This window comes from Calypte anna, chromosome W (assembly GCF_003957555.1).
Source record: "Calypte anna isolate BGI_N300 chromosome W, bCalAnn1_v1.p, whole genome shotgun sequence".
Lineage (NCBI taxonomy): Eukaryota > Metazoa > Chordata > Aves > Apodiformes > Trochilidae > Calypte > Calypte anna.
In genome coordinates this window covers 14,545,289-14,561,428 of record NC_044276.1, presented here as the reverse complement: position 1 = coordinate 14,561,428, position 16,140 = coordinate 14,545,289, and the positions used below count along the sequence as shown (strand labels likewise).

Below are 16,140 nucleotides of genomic sequence, written 5' to 3'. Positions count from 1 at the left end.
AGAAGGAACAGCTGTTTGGTGGATATACAAAAAAGTGTTCTGATCTTAATGGAATCCAAGCCAAACTGCAAGAGACTGAAGCAGCCCTCAATTCTAAGGAGGCTGTACTGGCCACAGCCCTTGGTGATAAATTCTAGATGGAGAAATGGAGGATTTAGAAGGTGAACTCTACAAGGAATGGAAAAAAGAACATCTAGAATGGAGGCATAGAAGGAAGCTGTCCAAGCAGCAAGAGACCTGGTTATAAAAGCTAAAGCTCAGTTAGAATTAAATCTAGCCAGGGAGATCAAGGGGAATAGCAAAAATATCTATAGGTATATTGACAACAAAAGGAAAACTAGGGATGGTGTGGGCCACCTCAGAAAGGAAACAGGAAAACTAGTGACAAGTGATAGGGACAAGGCTGAGGTTCTCAACGGCTTCTTTACCTTTGTCTTCACTGGCAAGGGCGCCAGCCACACTCCCAAAGTCACAAAAGAAAATGGCAAGGGTTGGAAGGAAGAACTGACCCTAGTGAAAAACTGTCTGCAATGTTTAGCAAGTGCATCTGTAAGCATCTGCAAGGACTTGGCAGAGTATTTTGGGTTATGGATGATGACAACAGCAGGATCCTCCATTTCAAAGAGGTGGTGAAACGATGAAATGATTATGCTATGACGATAGACAAGGAAGAAGCAGAAGAGATCTTCTGGATATTTGGTAAAGATGGCAGTGGAACAATTGATATTGAAAAATTTCTTATTACACTGTGTCATGGTTTAACACTGACCCGGCAATTAAACCGAATAACAGACGCTCTCTTTAATCTCTCTCTCCCCCAATGAAGAAAGGAGAGAGAATAAGGGAGAGAGACTTATGAGTTGGAAACTAAACTACACAACTTTAATGAAACAGTAATGGTAAATAGGGAAAAATTACTAAATATATACAAATATACAGGAAAATGGAAACCACATTCCTCTCCCCTCTCCCCCAATAACTCTCACGTCACCACCGAGGCTGTAGGGCAGCCCTGGGAAAGTCCAGGCTGGACTCCTGGAGTCGGCAGTAGTCGGGAACTGGAGGCAGGAACACACAGATATGGGCTGGCACGGATCAGGACCACAGGCAAACGAACAGACAGGATCCTTCCAGGATGCCGGGTGAAGGAAGGGAAGCAGGAAAAGATCTGGCTCGGCCCACGTGATGCCTCAAATTTATACTGAGTGTGACGTATATGGGATGGAATACTCTGTTTGGTCAATTCTGGCATCTATCTTGTCCATTCCTCCCTAAAGGAGGGTTCAGGTGGGACCTCTTTATCCTCCTGGACAGTAAAACGTTTTCCTCAGAGCTGAGGAAAGCAGTGTCCTTGGCTCTGCATACCAGTCTCTGGCTGGAACTATAAACATCAAGTGTTATCAATCATAGAAGCACACACTGTCTGAGAAACTTGCTGTTAATTTCAGAGAGACTACTTACAAGGGACTTAGCTAAAAGCAAAAGTACAGAAACAGAAAACCACCTTTATCCTGGCCCAAACCAGGACACACTGAGACCTCCCATGTTGAATGCAAGAAAAGAGATCATCATGCAGGCATTTAGGAAGTTCAATAGGACTGTAGATGGTGTCATAACAATTGAACGCTTACAGATGATGTATAGTGCAAAGGAGCACCCCAAATACCAAAATGGAGACTGGACTAAAGATCAGTTTTTTAGGGCATTTCTGGATAATTTTGATTCACCCTATGACAAAAATGGGAAGGTCACAACAGAAGAATTCATGAACTACCATGCAGGACTAAGAGCTTCAAGAGACACAGATATCTATTTTATCGTCATGATCAAGAATTCTTGGAAACTCTGATTATACAACTAAAGGGGCAAGATTTTACCTCCTACTTTTGTAGGTTCCCACAATTAAATGTATGCACAACAACACACTCATTTTCCTTATTAACAGCTTCCAGTAACTGTGCCAATTAAAGTCAATCTGCAGAAGTAATACCCAGATGCTTTAGTAGGCTCAGCCTCAGGGGATTGGAGCATAATCAGAGGGCATATCTAGCATCCAGCCACTCGGCACATCTGTTCCTTTTCTCCCTGCATCTGTCATGAGTTTTCTTTTCTGAGACAAGCTGCTCCTTCTCAGACATTTGCTGTAGCTCCCTGTGGCTTTTGAATATATTTCCTCCTCCAGCATTAAATACAACTCTGCTTGACAGAGGTTTCAAGAGGACGAAACCAAAATAGTTTGGATGGATGGTGGTGTGGGGAAGATTGCTGTGAACATGGGGAAATCTGGTCCAGGAGGGTCACATAGCCCTCTCACCTGAAGCACTGAAACATCTCACCTGTAGGATGGAGCAACTGCTCAGCTCACTGCTCGAAGCATGCGAGCTCCCAGTGCTGGGAAGCTGAAAGGAGAAACAAATCAGAAAGGGAAGACATGGACCAGAATAAATAGAAAATGCTCTTTCAAACCCTGTTTTCTTCCTGGGTTATAAGGCAGCGTAAGGGCATCTTTCCTGTGCATGCTTTTTTTCAAACCTCTGTAGGCCTGCTAATAGATTTTTCCCCCTGTTCATTTCTTTCTTTTTGTGCTATGAGATGATCTCACTAATATTTTTTTACAGGGCATATGTGTGGTGCAGTATTTTCTCACTATTCCTGGAGCATTTACTGGTCTGATAACTGTTGACTGCACATACCTACAACTGAACTTGCTTGCTAATTTTTGTATTTATACTTTTTTTTGACCAAGCTGTGACTTCAAGGAACTTTCTGGGAATTCAAGAACTTGTAACTTCCTTGTCTCCTTATAATCTGTTTCCTTAAAAAATTATGTAAACCTGCCATCCTGGTCACAGCAGTGAGGCTTTTTCAGTTCTGAGGTCTTCAGTGCCTTCAGGTGGTGGATTCTCTGTCCCTGGAGATTTTTAACAAGAGACTGGATGTAGCACTCAGAGCCATTGTCTAGCAACCACTGCGGAAGTGGATCAAGGGTTGTTGATATAAGAGGTCCTTTCCCACCCATCTGATTCTATAATGCTTTTTCTATGATGCTTCACCATATGGAGAGTAGGAAAATAGTGCACAAAGGAAAGTGTAAAAAAAAAAAAATTATTTCTCCAGGAGGGATGGGCATACTTCAAGAAGGAAGTCTTGAATGCACAGGAGAAGGCTGTCACAGTGTGCCTAAAGGCAATCCAGCAGGGAAGGCAACTGGTCTGGCTGAACAGAGAGATTTTGGAGGAAATTAGGTGTTGGAAAACGGTGAGGGAAAACTAAAGCAACCAATATGGTTGGCAAACAAGCTTCAACTTTATTGCGCAGTAACTTTCACTTATATAGTGTTTCTGTGACCACACCCCCGCCACCAAACATCAACATAACATTTTATTGGACACCCGGTGTGTTTATCTGTAGCACAGCGAATCCCTGGTGCAGGTAGCACAGGACTGTGGGCCAATCTCATTGGCCCCTCAAACATGGGGTTGGGCACGGCAAAGGGGTCACACCCCCTACCTTTCGGGAGCATTTGAGAGCATTCTACGACATATCCCCCCTTTTCTTTTTGCACAAGCCCATTTTTGGTTAAACACTTTTGCAGTGCTAACTCTTAAACAAACATAATACAAACAACAAAACACGCAGAACCTAAGAATACAATCAATATCATAATGCCTTTTTGAAACAGTCTAAAAACTGCTTGGTTAATTAATCAAACAAATTGGTTAACAGGTTATCAACCGGATTTTATTCCGTTAATCACGTATAAGTCGACTTCACATTCATGACGTGTCTCCGTTTCACACAATCACTCATACACACGCACTCTCAAACAGAGCTCTGTTCAATATTAGGAAGGTCTGGCATCCACTAGTGCAGAAAGCCAAAGGAGGGATAGGAGAGGCTTATCCGATGGAATCTTTGTTGAGCGGGCCCCTATAAGCGTCTCCAAGTCCCACCAGATCACAGCACGATGGAGTCCTAGTTCCTTCATAGATGCGAAATTAAAATGCAATAAAGACCTAGGATTGTAACATTCAATCACTACATTCATAATGAGCGAAGTCTAGCTGGAGTGTAAGCACCTTTTAGCTGGAGTGTAAGCACCTTTTTTTTTTTTTTTTTTTTTTTTTGTGATATATCCTGGAGTCTCTGAGGGTCTCATGACTTCTTAATATACTTCTTGTGTAACCATTCACAATCTTTATCTTTTTGTACAATCATATTAGCAGCTTTGGTAAATAGCTTCTTAAGTATTGCTAACATACAACTAAGGCACACAAACATTATCAATATAATACAAAGTACAAGCAAAACAGTCTTACATAAACTTTGAAGCCATCCCGTGAGGCCAAACCAATTGACTAATTCATCTATGCCGAAGAATCCTGTGTCTTGCTTGACATTTTGAGTATGTTCAACTAACTGTTGTATCTCCTTATGTATTGATTTAGAATGATCACTGAAGTTCATACAGCACATACCGTCGAAATCTTCACAACCATGGCCATGAGCTAAAAGCAAAACAAATCAACGGCAGCTCTATTTTCTAATATTGCATGTTGTACAGAAGATAAATCATCAGCTAATTCAGATAACACCTTGCTGGTATCACTAGCATGCTTTACCACCCAACAACTCAGTTTCTCCAAGTTTCGATGTGCACGAGTGGCAGCTGCTCCTGGCAAGAAGATAGAAGTAACAATCACCTGCCATTTGGACCAGAGGTTAACATCATTGTCACATTCTTGCATTAATGTTTGAGCCAGGCTTCGCTTCCACCACACACAATGGGTACTGTTCGGATGTGCGTGAGGCATGCCTAAACTCAATTGACCAATGGTGCAAGGCCCTCCAATGGGACAGGAAGGTATATCTGACCATGCCCGATCTCCACAAATTAAAAAATACCATGCTGGTAATTTCCCGGGGAGCTGTGTCCCAGGCAATGGGTTAGTAGCACCGTGGAGGTTATAGTTGCACCATTGGTTGAAATTGTCAATTGGGAAAATGTTGGTAGTAGCACATTGTCTTCCCATACCTTCTGTGCAATCAACGGACGAGCTACTCATCCAAAAACAATAAGTGGCATTTAGAGAGTCTATAAGGCTTAATTCTTGGGGATCGGGCCCAACAGGCAAACGATCATCCCAAGTGTCATAATCACTTAAACACGCAACTAAGCTGGCCTTGGTAGGACATAAACTCTCAGTGTGAAATTGCACTTGTGTGCGATTCATAGCTGCTTGAAACACTGGCCAAGTTCCTTCAGAGGCTGGTACACCAACTAAACACGTGATAAAAGGTGATTGGGGGGTCGCTAGACTGGCACAAAAGGAAGTAATGTTAAGCTGATGCATAAGGGTAACCCATTCCGTCGAGGGTCAAAGTTCGGGAAGGCAAGGCAATTAAAACCCAAGATGATGGTTAAACCTATAATGAGGCTAACACGGCAGTCTTTGTCTTTGAACATGTTAACCACTCAATACAGCCGTCTTTGCTCTTGAGCTTATAGTTTTGGATTCAGTGGAGCTACCGCGGTTAGCGGGTGCTGGCCGGGTCCACTTGCTGGGAAACCACAAGGTACCTGTAGGGATGGAAACACACATGTGACCTCTACCTAGATATTTAACTTCTGCTGGTCCTTGCCATATACCTGTTGCAGGATCTCTATAAGTAACATATAGTGGGGGTTCCTGGGACTCTGCTCGTTGGGCCACTGTCCCATGAACATATGCTGGTGCTAACTTCTGTTCCCCAAATATACACAGATAATTCAAGACAAATAGAGTCTTTGACAATCGCTCCTGTGGGTCTTGCAAATCTGTAAATTTCATTAGATAATCCTTTAATGTTTGATTTGCCCTTTCTACTATAGCTTGACTTGTTGGCAAATGGGGAGTGCCTGTGATATGCTTAATTCCCCACTGTTGAAAAAACCGAGCTAGCTTGCTACTAATATAGGCCGGTCCATTGTCTGTCTTTATCTGCTCTGGCACACCCATAACGGCAAAACAAAGGCTGAGATGCCGTATTACTTGTCATAGGGTTGATCTCTCTGTTGGATGGCAGCCCGCAACTGCCAAAATAAGTCATTTAGTTGCCAGTTTGCAACGTCCTTGAGATGGGCGTCTTCAATTCACTGTACAACTCCTACAGCATATAGGGACAACATTGAGATGTACATTCATCCAGCATGAGAAGGCATAAATGATGGCTGCCAACTCTAGAGTCTGTAGGGTATCATCCTCTTGTGCAGACAGGAGTTCATGGCACCATTGCTCTTTGTCTTGCCAAGTCACTGCAGCTCATCGCGAGCGTTTTCCTGTATCGGTAAAGACTCTTAATGCATCTTGAAGGGGTTCCTCAGATCGTTTTGGAACAGGAATCCATTCATGCAAGGACATCCACTTTAACACAGTAGACCACAACGGGGAAAGATCAATGGTTTGCGCAGCTTCTAGGAGACTTGACTGTAGGGCTGGAGAGTGCTGCAAATACCAGTCCAACTCTCCTTGTTTCATTGGGAGATAAATTGTGCTGGGTTCATCTCCAGCAATTTGTATAATACGGGTTTGGCCTTTATAAATTAGAAGGTCCAATACCTCAATCTTTGTTTGGATTGTAGCTTTTGGCTGTAGTGGTTCGAAGATCCATTCCAACACACGAATATCAGCAGGCCCAGTCTCCCCCTTTTTCTTTTTGGACTGTGCGAAAGCTCTAAGTAAATGTTGCTTACCCGTAAGAATGGTTAAGTCTATGGGTAGGTGAATACGGCAATCCACGGAGCACTGAGAAATTGTCAGGCCAATTTCAGTTATGGCCTGTTGTTGAGCTGTCAAAAGGGTGACGGGGGAGGCAGGATCGGTGCCTTTAAGAAGCGGTTGTAACAGTTCTAGCTGATCATTTGTTATACCGACCAGAGGGCGCAACCATTGAACATCACCTAAAAATCGCTGTACATCATGCAGTCTTAAGAGTCAAATGGAGAGCAGCTTTTTGCAGTCTGACTTGTGACTCAGTGATATGCCATCCTAGGTACTTCCATGGTGGTGTACGTTGTATCTTTTCAGGTGCCACTTGGAGTCCCTGCTGACTTAACTGTTCTGCTAAGAAGTACTCTTGTTGCTCAGTAAAAGGATCCTGTTGTGATATCAAGATGTCATCCATGTAATGATAAATCAACGCATCTGGCCATGACTTTCGCACTGGCAATACAGCTGCATCTACAAACAATTGACACAAGGTTGGGCTGTTTTTCATGCCATGCGGGAGCACTACCCACTCAAACTGTGAAGCAGGAGCTTCTCTGTTAAGGGCTGGGAGTGTAAACGCAAATCGCTTTGTGTCCTGCGGGTGTATGTGTGTAGTAAAAACGCAGTCCTTTAAGTCCACTATAAGTAGATACCAACGCTCTGGAAGCATCGCGGGGTTAGGCATTCCGGGCTGAAGAGCTCCCATTGCTTCCATCTGGGAACAAACTGCACGTAAATCATGTAGCAGACGATATTTGCCAGATTTTTTTTTAATTACAAAAATTGGAGTATTCCAAGGGCTAGTTGATGGTTGTATGTGCCCTTGCTCTAACTGTTCTTGCACTAGGATATGTGCTTGCATGAGGCTTTCTAGTTTTAGCGTCCACTGCTCAATCCATACCGGCTGCGATGATAGCCATGTCAACGGGATCGGGAAAGCCCAAGAAGTGACCTCTAATAAAAACGGTCTCTTGTTATCAGGCGTGCCCTGATCTGACCTAATACATCTCGGCCAACAAGGGCTTCTACATTTGTAGGCAATGGCATGATGGTGACAAATGGAGTACATGTGTGATTATCGACGGTGAGACGAATCTTATGCGTGCTTCGTTTTACCTGGGCTGTGCCTCCTATCCCTTCTACTACAAACATCATTGGGGCGGCTGGCCAGTGACGAGGCCACAGCTGCTCATCCACGATAGTGATGTCTGCTTCTGTATCCAGTAGCGCTGTAAGGCGACACTGGTCCTGTTGATGTTCCAATAAAATCGGTGCTTTGGGGCGTTGATCCATTGGGAGGCATAGTAAAGCCATTTCTCCTGTAGAGCCAAACGCTGCTGTTCCGCGGGGAACTGTCGAAGAGGCGGCTGCTGCATCAGTTAGTTGCTGTGTCGGAACTAACTGGGCAATTCAAGTTCCTTTTGGGATTACCATAGGCGGTGTCCAAGTCATAGCCACAATACAAATTTCTCCAGTATAGTCACTGTCTATTACTCCTGGCAAGACAAACAAACCCTTGAGTCCAGCAGACGATCGTCCTAATAAGAGGGCTCCACATGGTTTTCCCTCATATTTCACTGGGCCGGTGATACCCATAGGGATCTTTTGGGCCTTGCTGTCAATAAAAGTCACGTCTACTGCGGTTGCCAGGTCCAGCCCAAGGCTCCCACTGGTTGCTGGTTGGAAGGAAGTGGCTGGCTGGAGTTGTCGTTGGAGGGAAGTGGAAGTGGCTGGTTGCTGGAGGGAAGTGGCTGGTTGGAGTTGTTTGGAGGGGTCCACACTAGAGCCGCAGTTGGGGTCTTCGCGCCGTGGCTTCTCGCACTCCTCAATCCGTTTCCCTGGTATCTGCAGGCTTCAGCAGCATGACTGTCCATGCTACAATGTTGACTCCAGACTCTGGTTTTATGACTGTTACGATACGACTTATTATTTATATTTTGATTGCGAGGAAAATTCAGCCACTGACTCAGAGATGACGCTTGAATTGACAAATAACCAGACTGCTGGATTTAAAATTAGTTACAAAGTTTATTTCTAAACAGGGAAAGCCGTTATACTAGCAACAAGACCTTTTGTATAAAGTAACCACCTTAATCGGTGGTCGTTAAGAGTAACAAAGGAGAAACAAAAGAGAGAAAATGTCACCGTCCGGCGCAGGGCGTCCGGCGCAGAGCCTGGTTCCTCGGGCTGGAGGGTTGCTCCTGATTTTCGCTGTTGAGTCACTGCTCTGTCTTTCTGTAGCTGGAAATCGGGGTGACGAGCTGAGGATGCGTCGAGCCGAAGAAGCGCGCACTTTTCCCGTCTTTTCCTAGGGTTATTTATCCCCCAAAAGAAACGGGGGGGTCACTTCATTCCAAATGGCCCTGATACATACAAATCTCCAGGCTTCCTGGGATGAGTCAGTTCTTATCTTTGTGTCCTGGAACCCTGCTAGGTTTGGGCGACCAGGTGTCTGTCAGGCATTCCTTGAGATAAACATATGGTATTTACCAGCCGGGTGAAGGAAAAAAAACTGGTCCGAGAGACATATTTTATGTTTTCAGTTCCACATGTATACCACATTTCACCGTGTGGCTCTTGGGTCAGTTATTTTTCCTACATATGATTTTTTTATATGTATATATATATATATACACATCCCTGTATATACACATCCCATTTGGCGTGGTTATGTCGTGTGGGTTTTTTTTTTATAATCTGTGCTGTACAGCAGGCCGATTCTATCTCCGAGGTTTCCTTTAGTGGACAACCGAGAATCCCACCATGCCTAGCACAGTTCCTTTTTCCACCGCACGTTTATCTAGCTCAAAAGCCAGAATTTTGTTAACGTGTGTTTGCGGGGAGTAAACTGTAGGAGAAACCACACATACATATTTCACCACCTTATGTCACCTCACCCCGTGGGTTTTGAGGCTAGGGGAGTGCGTTTTGGGATAAACACATTGATATATATATATGTATATATATAAAAAAAAAAAACAACAAGACATTTATCGGCTACAAGGTAGCAGAGGGCACATAGTTAAGGTTACAAAGAAACAACTTAATACAAGTGAGGTATATGCTTGTCCAAACCAACTGTATCAGGTAGGGACACATACAAATGTATAGAAAGAAAGGTAAAATATTGACGGTTACAGAATCTCAGCAAGTAAATCAGAAAAGAAAAATGTCGATTATATATGAGAGCTAATAATAACAATAGTAATAGTAATAATAAATATAGGGATTACAATAATTAGTATATAATACAATGCAATAATTAGAAGTACATAACATAAGTACATTTTATACAAATACAGAAACATAGGCACATGTCAGACACATACAAATTAGGTCACCAATAAAATGTACAACAGATAACTGCAATCCAGGAACAAGCATGGAGGAAATCCTGATGTTATAAATTACTTTACCTAGGCTAAAGAAGTGGCTAGCCTCCCAGCCAGCAGTAAGCAATTTCTTCTAGTGCCAGGTTCAGAGTAGCCAATTCTGAAGCTGTACACCGGGGTCATTCTGTTTTGATGTCCTGGGATTACTGATATCTGCAGTCACAGTAATTCACCCGCATTCAGTCCCAATACACAAAACCTAATTACACAAAGGACCCAAAAGGAAAAAAAAAAAAAAGAAAAAAAACCAAACCAAACATAGGATTATAGTATACAGGGTAAAAGATAATTTAAACATTATTGCACACAGATTATCCAGTTTGTGCTAATCTTGTGTTGTTTGTCATTCATGTCAGCTGCCATCCATGTATTTGAATTCAGGGGAGTCTGTAGAATTAATTTAATATTACCAGTGTTAGGTAAATTCACATAAGCAGTTTGCCCAGGCAGGAGGCGTCGCCTAAAATTTCTGGGAGGCGACTTCTCAGCGCTGTTGTCTTGAGTAGGCGACAAGGGAAAGAATGCTGTCAGGCGGGGACAGCCATTCACACCCCACCAATTATTGACCATGGCAATTGCATAATTAAGTCTGTCATGCCAATTACATTCTTGAGGCCTAAGGAGTTTTTTAATTAACCCATTTGTCCGTTCTACAATTCCATTAGCCTGCGGATAGTAAGGAATATCAAAAGTTCAGTTAATATTTTCACTTTTTGCCCATTGCTGGACCAAGTGGGAAGTGAAATGAGTACCATTATCAGACTGAATACTGGTAGGTTTAGGCAAAATTCCAAAAACCTTTTTCAGGAAAGAAACAGTATTTTCCCCATTTGCTTTTGCATAAGCTTCAGCACATATTAACCCAGATATCACTTCCACCATCACAATAACATACTGTTTGTTTCCCGACCTCCGGAAGGGTCCTATATAATCTATTTGCCAAGTTGACCATAATGTTTTACCATCTCTGAGATGTAAATGGTCAGCTGTTAAAGGATGTTCTCCCAACTGAATTTTACACAAATCACAAGCAGAAATGATTGTTTTACATTGCTCACGTGTCACAGACCATCCACGTGATTGTGCTTCTTTATACAAATCAGAGACCAGAATGACCCCTTTTGCAATGAAGCCATTCTAATAATTTTTCCCATTCTTGGACTTCGCCTTGATTAAGAGCATCTCTGATTTCAATTACATTAATTCTTGCCAATTCATCAACTAGGTTATTATATTTGCTTGCTTCATTTTTCAAATCGGATTGGTGAGATGGTACCCATCCTACATGAAAATTGGGATTTCATTTAGCAATTTCTAGGATTTCCTTCCATTTTTCCGTATGCCATACTGGTACACGATTCATTTCCCAGTTATTAATTTCCAAAAAAGTTACCCATTCAACACAGCTTTTAAATACAGCAAAAGAGTCTGTATAGATATATACAGGTTCTGTAGTGGCTTTTTCTTTTACAAATACATTCAAAACAGCATCCAGTTCGCCTACTTGTGCACTTCCTTCATCTTGGTTAATTATTTGTTCTCCTGTGAAGGGTTTAATTGCAGCTGATTTAAAAAAACATGTTTTCCCTTGTCTTCTGGAAGAAGCATCAGTGAACCAGGCGTTATGCATACTGCTTTCAAATTCTGGGGCTTCCTTAATGGGGCTAGGAGTTTTCATAATTAAATCTTTCTCATCCGTGGAGTTGAGGGGTTCCTGAATTTTCAACTGCTTATCTGGGCCTTCTACAGTTTGAAACAGTTCAGCATAATATTCAATCTGGCTGTACCATTTCCTGATAGTCCCTTTCTGAGAGATACCATCCGGGGGCGTTTGGCCAGATAAGACCTGATAAGACCACAACGACAATCCTTTCGAAGATGTCCAATGCAACCACAGCGAAAACATTTGATGATTGGTCCTTGCTGCTGCTTGGTGTTGGCAGGGTGTAACGGGACTAGGGCCGCCAAGGCTTGCTGCTGGATTGCAAAAGCTTGCTGCTGGGCTGTAAAGGCTTGCTGTTGGGCTTGCACCATATCTTTCCCTACATCCTGTATTGCCTCAATTAACATTGCCTGAGTCCCTACTGGCATTTTAGCTAAGCGTTCCAGCATCTCCTCAACTGATGCCTCCGATGGCATAGAGGAAATTACATTCTTTGTGGGAGTGTTGCAGTTTATAGTAGAAATAAAATAATATTGGTTGTAAAATTTTAAAAGTGGACAAATTAAGAGTTAGAAGGGGCTTGGGTAGACTAAAACTCTGGAAATAAGTAACTAGTTAAGAATGAGCTAACCCTTACAGTTTTCTGGCGACCCAGATGGGACTCCGGAGGCGGCTGGGGCGGTTCACGTGCTGATCCACTCCAAAAGCCGGCACCAGGTGATTCCTGGAGGAGACATCAACCCGTGCCCGACCCCGCGCCCGACGGACGACCATAAGGTAAGCCCGAAGGTGCTTTATTCCTTATAGAAATAAGTTAGTATTAAGTTAGTATTAGAACTGGTCTGTTGGAAGCCTAGGCGCTGGTCGTAAGACACGGCAAGTAGAAAGCTGTGCGGATCCAGCACTTGCCACTCGCGGCGACGAGTATAGGCAAGTTCAGTATCTGGTATTGGTAATCGGCCGAATATTGGTTTTGTGTGTGCGTGTGTGTGTGTGTGTGTGTGTGTGTAAGAGCGCGCAAATATAAGTGTCAGCATGCTGCCTTTTAAGACCTTTAGAGCTCTGTCTTGTAATAGCAAGGATATCCCTGAGGATTCACCTCTGGGTTGTCTGTTGAAGCATTGGAAAGAAGGCAATTTTGGACAGGAGTTACGGAAGAAAACCTTGGTTGATTACTGTAATCATGTGTGGCCTGAATATGAAACAGGGGGTATGCAGTGGCCACGAAATGGTACATTAACCCCTGAAATACTAAGTCCTATGATGAGTTTTTTTGCGAGAAACTGAGAAATGGGATGAAATACAGTATTTGGACTTGTTTTATTATTTAAAAGGAAAACCTGAGTGGCAGGAGGCTTGTGGGCTGTTAGTGTTAAAATCTATGAAAGTAGAATGTGATAAATGTCCTGGCTGTAAGGAACGCAAGGTACGGTTCTCGGAGGAGGAGGAGGATGTATCCTTGTTAGTTTCCCCGAGCGCACCACCGCTCCCACCTTATAAAGCCCCTTCAGAAAGTTCAAACAGGGATCTGTCCTCCTCCTCATCAGAAGAAGAGACGGAACAGGAAAATTTGAAAGATCAGCCGAGGACGCCACTAGCGGAGCGTACTCGAAAGGGAAGGCAGGGAAAGGGAAGTGGCCTTTCACACCCCAAATTGATGGCCCCACTGCGGGAGGCAGTAGGAGCGGGGGGAGGAAAAGTGATAAAGGTTCCTTTTTCACCAAATGATTTAATAATATGGAAGCAATCAGCAGGGGCATATAGGGAAAATCCAGATAAAGTGGCCCGAATTGTGAAAATGGTAATAAAAACACAGAATCCTGATTGGAATGATTTGCAGGTATTATTGGACACCATTATGGATTCCACAGAAAAGGAAATGGTATTCAGGGCAATGACGAATCGGGCAAGGGAATTGATTAGAATGCAGATAACACAAGGATCGGTAAATGAGTTGGTACCCAGGGAGGATCCTGGATGGAATCCCAATTCTTCAGCGGGATATAAAGCGTTAAAAGATTACCAGGATTTATTAGTAGAAGGGGTACGTGAGGGAATTCCTAAAACAATGAATTGGTCTAAATTATATTCTGTAAGACAAGATAAGGGGGAATCTCCATCAGTATTCTTAGAAAGGCTAAAAGAAACTGCACGGAGATATACAGATTTGGATGTGGAGGCTGAATCGGGCAAATTTCAGTTGGCATTGATTTTTATGGGTCAGTCTCAGGAGGATATTAGGAAAAAGTTGCAGAAGTTAGAGGGAGAGGATACACGGAATTTGGAAAAGTTATTGGAGGTTGCATGGAAGGTATATAACAATAGGGAGAAGGAGACAGCAAAGAAACAGCAGGCAAGCATGCTGTCGGTCCTGCAGCAAGCAACGGCTGGAAATAATGGAAATTATAGAGGTCGCAATCGAGGCAGAGGGAGAGGTGGCGCTGGATTGAGGAATGGCTTTGGGGGCTTTGAGAATCAGGGTATAGGGGGACGAGGAAGGTTAGGACCTAACCAGTGTGCCTATTGTAAAGGACAGGGACACTGGAAAAATGAATGCCCACTTAAACAGGGAACCCCGATGGGTAAAGGCTTTACAGGTAATGGAATGAATCCGTTTGCGGGAAGTCCACAAGGTGTCGCTCAAGCCTTTATGATGGGGAATTACCAGAATCAGAGTTGACTAGACCGAGATTTGAAAGTTATTTTAGAGGTTGAAGGGGAGCTGATGGAATTTAGGATAGATACAGGAGCTAGTTATTCAGCAATGAATAAATTAAAGGGACCTTTAAGTGATTCTAAGGTATTGGTTGTTGGGGTATCTGGGAAGGTTGAAGAAAGGACATTCCTGCGGCCACTCGAGATAAAATTTGGAGGAAAGGAATTTGATCATCAATTTTTGTACATGCCAAACAGCCCGGAGTCTCTGATCGGGAAAGACCTGCTTTCAATATTACAGGCAAGAATAATTTTTGAAAAGGGTAGAGTAAAATTAGAAATACCAGAGGAAAACCTAGCAAAATTGTTTGTAATTAAAGAAGTAGGGGGGGAAGAGATACCACAGGAAATCGAACAAGCAGTCGTGCCATGGGTTTGGGAAACAGGGACCCCAGGTAAATCAAAAGCGGCAGTACCAGTAGTAGTGGAGTTAAAGGAAGGGGCCCAACCAGTAAGGATACGGCAGTACCCCATTAGCCTAGAAGCTAGAAAGGGAATAGCCCCAATGATAACTCAATTTTTGGATTTAGGGATTCTGCAGGAGTGTGAATCTGAATTCAACACTCCTATCTTCCCGGTCAAAAAGCCTAATGGTAATTACAGGTTAGTGCAGGACTTAAGGGCAATTAATTTAATCACCAAAGATATACATCCTGTAGTGGCAAATCCGTACACATTGTTAACATCTGTTTCTGAGAAATTTCAATGGTTTACAGTAATTGATTTAAAAGATGCCTTCTTCTGCATACCCCTGGCACCTGAAAGTAGGAACATTTTTGCATTTGAATGGGAGAACCCCGACACGGGACGAAAGCGCCAACTTACATGGACCAGGCTTCCCCAAGGATTTAAATCCTCGCCCACCATATTCGGAAACCAGCTGGCCAAGGAACTTGAGGAATGGAAGATTACCCAGGTAAAAGACTTGCTTTTCTCTTATGTGGTGTTGCAGTATGTGGATGACATTTTTCTGGGTACCACAGAACAGGGTCTCTGCCTCAAATTAACCATTGCATTATTAAATATGCTGGGACAGGCTGGATACCGGGTATCCAGAGAAAAGGCACAGCTGGTCAAACAAAAGGTCATCTATTTAGGATGTGAAATTTCGCAGGGAGTAAATCGCATACAAGCCATATGTGCAATTCCAGTACCCCGTAATAACCAGGAACTAAGATCTTTTTTAGGAATGATCGGCTGGTGTCGACTGTGGATCCCCAACTTTGGGCTGACAGCCAAACCACTGTATGAGGTTGTGAAGGAACCGAGATTTAAGTGGGGACCCACGGAAGATAAAGCATTTCGGGAGTTAAAACAGGCCCTCAAGGAAGCACCTGCCCTGGGTCTACCGGATCTAACCAAGGACTTTCAATTGTATGTACATGAAAGGCAAAAGTTGGCCTTGGGGGTGCTTACTCAGGTGCTTACTCAGAAACTGGGGTCTTGGAAAAGACCGGTTGGGTACTTTTCTAAACAATTGGACTCAGTAAGTGGGGGATGGCCAGGATGCCTAAGAGCAGTGGCAGCCACAGTAATCCTGATCCAAGAAGCACGTAAGCTAACATTGGGCAAGCACATGACAGTTTATGTGCCTCATATGGTCATCACAGTATTGGAACAA

At 43.3% G+C, this 16,140-nt stretch overlaps 1 pseudogene; it reads left to right on the top strand.

Annotated features, from left to right (window-relative positions):
- Window positions 1-530: 530 nt before the first annotated feature.
- LOC103527957 lies at window positions 531-1,849 on the top strand (annotated as a pseudogene).
- The last annotated feature ends 14,291 nt before the right edge of the window (window positions 1,850-16,140 follow it).